The sequence below is a fragment of the Marmota marmota genome, unplaced genomic scaffold (genome assembly GCF_001458135.2).
Source record: "Marmota marmota marmota unplaced genomic scaffold, marMar, whole genome shotgun sequence".
Taxonomy (NCBI): Eukaryota; Metazoa; Chordata; class Mammalia; order Rodentia; family Sciuridae; genus Marmota; species Marmota marmota.
The window spans coordinates 3823093-3830667 of record NW_026000221.1 but is presented as its reverse complement, the minus strand read 5'-3'; the positions used below and the strand labels follow the sequence as shown (position 1 = coordinate 3830667).

The following is a 7575-nucleotide window of genomic DNA, read 5'->3' as shown; positions in this document are numbered from 1 at the left end:
AGAAGCATTAAAAGCTGCTCAGCTTGACTTCTTTGTGTCTTTCCACTCCAGTCACTGCGAGAGTGTCCTGGAAGCATCAGCTGTGCCCTTTGCAGAGAGGGCAGCCGCAGTCTGGCTGGGCACAAATGCCGCAGTCTGGCTGGGCACACAATCACGAGCCACCACACAGCTTGTAGATTCAAACAGCAACTCTTTATTCCCGAACTCACACCAGCTGTATACAAACACGTTCTGGGGAAATCCACGTTCTCTGCCCAAAATCCACGTTCTCTCCCAAATTCACCTTCACTGGGCTTCTGTCTCCCAAAATATACTGTCTGAATCCCGTGAGAACTCAAGGGGAACTTAGGCAGCAGGATACGCCCTATTCCCAGCAGGAATAATCTTAAACCTGGAACCTAAACTGGGAACGCCCTAAACCCGATTATGTTAAACCAGGAACACCCTAATCCGCCCTGGTCCTTGAGCAAGGTCAACTACATTCAATGTCACTGCAAAATGTCAGCAACATGGGGTACGCTGGCAAGGAAATTGTCATACCTACTTGGCTAATGGCTCCCAGCAGGCAGGGAAGCCAGGCAGCCTGCCTCTTCTGGGCTGGGTGTGCCACTGGACTCTGTGGGTCGGTGTAGCACGCCTACAGGGCTATGAAAATCAAGTCTGTCACCCCACCTACAGAAAATCACTGTCTAAATGTTGGGAAAGGCCAGTCTAACAACATTATTGAAAAGAGGAGAACAAGGGTCCATCAAAAAAGAAAAATTAGTTTGGCATAGAGAGATGAGGATTCTGATCTGACCTTACTAATTACTAAAAATGTGCTTGAACAAGTCATGTAACCATTGACAACTGTTGTGCCTAGGAATAGGGTTTTACTAAGTACCCTGTAAGGTTGTAAAAAGAATATCCCTGTGCTGGGTCAAGGTACATACTCAACAGAAATATTTTTTTTTCATTTTCTCTTTATTTCTATTAACAAATAAAAATTGTATGTATTTATCACAAACAACACTTTCAAATGTGTCTATTGTGGAACGACTAAATGAAGTTAACTAACATGCATATTTCACGTTCTGATTACTTTTTATAATGAGAACACTTAAAATCTACTTTCACAGCAATTTTTAGGAACACATTAACTGACTGTAGTGACCATGTTGTACAATAGATCTCTTGTACTTATTGTTCCTAAGTGAAATTTTGTGTCCTTTGACCATAATCTCCCTGACTCCAAGGAAGTTATTCTTTAAAAGAGATTCAGCTTTATCATCTCCAGATCTCTACATGTAAAAATCAAAGTTGATGGCTAGATGGCAACAGTATTTAGCTTCACTGAATGAGTAGATGAGCATTTATAGGAAGACAGTGTTCCTGCTCTCCCCAGCAGGATACAGGGCTATGTACGAAATTACTTTGAAACAGTCTTATCGCCCAAAGTTCAAATCCTGCCAGTACTGGCATAATCCTACTTATCCTACTACTCTGTCTGGTTATGCCTCTAAAGAGAAAAAATAGAAACTGCACCTGAGTTGCAAACACCATATTTTGCACATTAGTAACTTCCCAGATTCAGAATTCATGTGGTTAATGATAGTTTGTGCTTAGTCTGATACGACCCAGAAGAGAGTGATTAGATTCACCATTGGATCACCTCCTGGATACCCAGATACTTCCACCTAGTGCTGCTTTCCATGGGAAAATGTTCCAGAAAAAAAAAAAAATTAAAGGCTATCTCTGCAAAAATGTATGACAGAGCAAGTCAGCTCCCAGACTCAAAAGGTCTTTTGGATCACAGAATTAGGGGAGCTAGACAGACAGAATAAAATAATTCATTCCCCTGCCAGAAACCTAAACATGAAACAATAGGAGGTACCCTTCAGTACCGTGCATATCCATACTTCCTTAACCCCCAGAATCAGGCCAATTATAAGAACCCACAGGTCCCCTGCTCTTAAAAAATACCAGAAGAGGAGTCAACAAATACGCTTACATAGTGTTGTTGCTATAGAAAACAAAGTTAGGATAATAAAAATGGGGGAATGATAATTATCTGGCAGGGGAGATACCATGATCACAAAGGTGGTTTTCCCAGGGCGAGGCTTATCCATTGCCCTCCAGATGTGCTGACCCTTGGGATTTCCCCAAATGCAGGAAATTCAACTGCATAATTTGTGGTAGTGGGAGACAGTGTTCGTGCTCTCCCCAGAAAAAAAAAATGGGGAAATGAGATTAATCAAATTATGTTATGCACATGTAACAAATATGGCACAATGAGTCTCGCTATTATGCATAATTATAATGCACTGACAAAAACTACATTAAAAAAGGAAAAATTAAAATCACTTCAGCTTTTAATACTCAAAAAGGTTTTGTTGAATATAATTCAACAGTCTATTTAACACAATTAGAAACCTAAAAGAAATATCTGATAATTTTCTATTTTTGACCTAATTTCCGCATCCTAGGATATGAAAATGTCTAGACTTTTAATGCATGTTAGCACTTTGTCCTTTAGAAATTGACCACATTGGTTTATGCCCAATTATTCAAACATTCAATCTTTAAACAAAAGCTTGCTGTAATATTACACACACACACATACACACACACGCACACACACACAATCAAATGAATACAAAGTAAGTGTACATCTTACCCACAAGTGAACAGAACTACATAATCATCACAGAAATCAGGAGAGAGCACATCGCCAGTACCTTTGAAGCCCCTGCATGTCTCTCTTGGCCACTATCCTCTATGTCTTCCAAAGTATAACCACTGGGATCACTTAGTATGCATTTTTTTGGAAGGGGAGGGTTCTGGCTTCTTTTGCTCATTACTTGGTTTGTGAGATTCAGCCATATGTTGAATAGAATTGTCCATACACGTTTTTATAGCAATCTAGACTCCATTGTGTGAAGACATAATGTTGTATATTAATTATCCAAGTTTGTGGGCGTTTGGTTGTTTATGCTTTTGGGATCTTATGAATGAAGTTGTGTACATATAGTTGTATGGTTTTTGGTGCAAATATTACATATTTTTTGCTGTATATACATCTAAAAGTATACAGATATTGCTGTTTGCTGAAGAGTTTTCCTAAGTGGTTTGCTAATTTATACCTCCCTCATAAACATATGAAAAATCAGTGTTCCCCAGCCTTGCTAAGACTTGATAAGATAGCCATTTTTATTTCAAGGATTCTGGTAGGGTATAATGGAATCACATTATGATATTAATTTGCATTTTTCTGATAAATAGTGAGGTTAATCATCTTTATATATATGTATTGGCCATTTGGATCTCTTTGATGTGGTGCCTGTTATAACTTTTATCCACTTATTTTGAGTTCTCATTTTTCTAATGGATTTCTTTACATATTGATAAAAGTATTTTGTGAGCAATGTAAATTGCAGACATGTTTTCACACACTGTGGCTTGTCCTTTTACTCTATTAATGATGCACCTCTAAAATCTGAAATTCATAATTTAAATGTCGAGCAATTAATCAAAAACTTCTTTTATGGGTACTGGTTTTATGTCCTGTTTAAGAAATCTTTACCTGCTCCAATGTCATGAAAATATTCTGCTATGTTATTTTTTGGAATACCTAATGCTTACCCTTTCACAGTGAGATATAAAATATACTTAGAATTCACTTTTGTAGTGTAAGTTAAGGACAAAATATTTCTTTTTACATATAGATAACCTATGAATCTAGAAATATTTAATAAAGACTCTTTATTGTTATGTTAAAAAATCAAGTGTTCCTTAATAAAGTTTATACCATTTTCTACTCTTCATTCTTGTGTCAATACAATGCTGTTTTAATTACTGCCATTAACCCTTGATATCCAGTTTTGCAATTCATACAAATTTGTTTCATCTTTAAGATTGTTTTGGCAATACTTGGCCTCTCTGCATTTTATATAAATTTTAGACTCAGGTGTTCAACTTCCATGGAAAGTGGTGTAGAATTAAAATAATTTCAAGAATGTATTGAATATATGAATCAATTTGGAAAATAACTTATTTATAACACTGAGTTATCTAATCTATGAACATGGTATACACACATTTGTTTTTTTCTTTGAATAATGTATTTTGCTAAGTAGAGTACTTGTTCATCTGTCATTAAAATTTTACCTATATATTTATAGTTTTTATGCTATTGTAAAAATGTGTTCATTAAATTTGATTTCCTATTTATCTATTGGACATATGTAGAAATGCTAGTGATTTTTGAATATTGATTTTATATCCAATAATCATAATATAACTTAAGTCTTAAGAATTAACAATCATGCTGTCTATATATCATATTTTTATTTCTTCCTCTCTGATCCTTGTGCCTTCATTTGTTTTTCTTTCTGTATTGTATAGTCTAGGATTTCCAATAAATTTTAAATGGAAGTGGTATTAATGAAAATTACTGTCTTGTTCTTGATTTCAAAGGAAGACTTTCAATATTTCACCACTAATTATAAGTGTGTGCTGCCTATTATTTACATATTACAAATAATTAGGCATTATTTGTTAGAAGCTTTTATTTATTAGAATAAAGAAGTTTTTATCACTAGTTTGCTAAGAGGTTTTAAAATCACAAATGAATGATGATTTTTTTAAAAAATGACTTTTAGGTATCTTTTAAAAGATCTATGTAATTTTATTTCCTTTTTTGTTAATATGAATATGGCAAAACAGTGATTAATTTTCAGGAGTTAAATAACCCTTAGTTCTTGTAATTAACCCTATTTGTTTGAATAATGTGTGTAAATACATATGTATATATACATACACACAAATATATGTACACACATATGTACTTATTGTCCATACAAACACATGTAAACAGCTTGAACAAATGTAAACAAACAGAAATCAGTGATATATATGTACATATGTAATATAATAACATAACAATATATTATATGTAATACATTAATATTATATAAATATGCAATGTATAATGTCATATATAATATACATACAAGACTGTATTTATATTTATCTTGTTGGATTCTGCTGGGTAACATTTGCTTAGGCTCTTTTCATCTTTATCCTTAAGATATATTGATCTGTAATTTATCTTACTTTGCAATGTCCTTGTGACTTGAGCTACAGTTTCATAAAAAGACTTAGGATCTCTTATTCTATTATCTGGAAGGTTTTGTGTATGGTTGATATTTTTGCATTCTCAAACTTCTGAAGAATTTCCTCATGAAGAGTGTGTCTTGAGATTTCTTTTGGAAAGACATTTAAATATTAATATTTGAAACAATTAAACAAAAGTTGAACTTTTCTAACTTTTAATTGTGCCAATTAGGGTAAGATAAATTATTCATTTCATGTAAATTTTAACCTGATTGATATAATATGTTTTCATTATTTCTACCACCTGTTTGGATCTCTTCTGATTTCTGACAATATTGTGTCTTCTGATTTATTTTCTCTGGTTCACTCTTGCTGGTAGTGTATCCATTTAATTAATATTTTGGGAAAAGACCCCAGTTTTTTTTTTGCCAATTCTTTCCATTTTGTGTTTCTTACTTCACTCATTTCTTATTTTACTTTCATTGTTTCCTTGTCTGTACTTTCTTTAGGCTTAATTTACTCTTCTTTCCTAATAGCTTGAGATAACTAAGTTATCAGTTTTTATATGTTTATTTCCAAAATATGCCTTCAAGATTATTCATACTTCTCTAAGCACAGCTTTAGTTACACTTCACAAGCTTTAAAATGTCATATTTTTATCATCTGTTTAAAGTGTTTCTATTTTTCTTTACAATTTTCTCTTTGTCTAATGATTTATTCGGAAAGGATATTGCCAAATTTTGCAAATATGTGGAAAATTTTAAATTTATCTTTTGTTACTTCTTTCTAATTTAATATAACTGTTATGTATAAATATACTCAATATACTAAAATAAAATATTTATTATACATGCACATATACATATTTATTTGCATACATTTAAATCCCATAAGACAATGTTATTTAATGCAATCTCTTTTATGATTTACCATGCTTTCTGTCCCTTATTTTTCAGTCATTATTACTCTCCCAAAGTTAACCATTATTCTACTCATTTTATGTCTTGATTTACTAAACATTATAGCGACTAAAAATACTGTTACAAGTAATTATAAATCATTTGTCCTCGCTCCAATATACCATTCCATAGCATGAATATAATACAATTTAATTTTTATTTATTTTCATAAGATTTATTTTGACAGGCTGAGGAATTGTTTTGTGTTTATCTTATCTAGTGCTTGTGGAGCTTCTGAAATAGATGGCTTAATTCTTTAATAGCCTTGGAATATTTTCAGCCATTGATTCTTCAAATGCTGTTTCTTTTCTGTGTTTTTATTAGTGCATTATAATTATAAATAATAGTGGGGCTCATAGGGACATATTCATACTTGTACTTAACATAGTTTGTTCCATTTCATTCCCCAGTATTTTCCCTTTCTTCCTCCCATCCCCAAATCTCATTGCTCTACTCTGATGTTCTTCATTCTATTTATATTTTCAAGTTGGTGCATTATAAGTATACAAAAAATATATTTATGCATGCACATAACATATTTGGTCAGTTTTATTCCCCAGTACCTCCTCTTTCCCTCCCATCCTCCCTCTTTCTAGATCCCCTTCCTGTAGTCTACTGTTTTCCCTTCTATATTATTGAGATCCTTTTTTAAAAAATTAATTTTTTTCTCTCTAGCTTCTGCATATGAGAGAAAACATATGATTCTTAGCTTTCTGAGTCTGGCTTACTTCACTTAGAATGATTTTCTGCAGTCCCATTGATTTGTCAGCAAATGTTATAATTTCATTCTTCCTTATGACTGAGTAGAACTCCATTGTGTTTGTGTGTAGTGGGGTGTGTGTGTATATACATATATCACATTTTGTTTATGTATTCCTTTTTGCATTCCTTTATGCATTTCTTTATGCCAGGCACCTGGGCTGATTCCATAACTTGGTTATTGTGAATTGCACTGCTATAAACATTGGAATAAATATATCTTTCTAGTATGCTGATTTTAGTTCTTTTGGATAAATACCAGAATAGAACTCAAAAAAAAAAAAAAAACGGTAACACCAAGAAAATGTATAACCCAACCATCCAGCCAATAAATAGGTTTACTTAACTAAACAACATTTCTCAAAAGAAGAAATGCAAATGTCCAACACATATATGAAAAGGTCTTCAAATACTGTTTCCAATCCATTCTTTCTCATCTGAATTTCTGGGCTCAAATAGTGTGTTTACTTTTCTTTTGTGTATTTTACATTATTTCGTCTCTGTGCTTCAATCTGAATGTATTCTTCTGATCCGTATCTCAATTTATCAACTCTCTTTTCAACTATTTCAAATCTTTATTTTGTTGTTTTTCAGTTCTAAAATTTCCATCGTATTTATTTTCTGATTTATAATTCCTTTTTTTTTTAAGTTTCCATTTGGTCTTTTCTCAGAACACATTAATTACAGCCCATGTGATGACTCATCAATATTCAGAAATTCTAAGGTGCTTTTGGTCTTGTGTTCTGTATTCTGGCTGGTTTTG

At 32.8% G+C, this 7575-nt stretch overlaps 1 non-coding gene across 1 annotated transcript; it reads left to right on the top strand.

Moving 5' to 3' along the window:
- Positions 1 to 2042: 2042 nt before the first annotated feature.
- LOC125613014 lies at positions 2043 to 2206 on the top strand. Its single transcript, XR_007343526.1, has one exon. It is a non-coding gene; the product is annotated as a U1 spliceosomal RNA (small nuclear RNA).
- The last annotated feature ends 5369 nt before the right edge of the window (positions 2207 to 7575 follow it).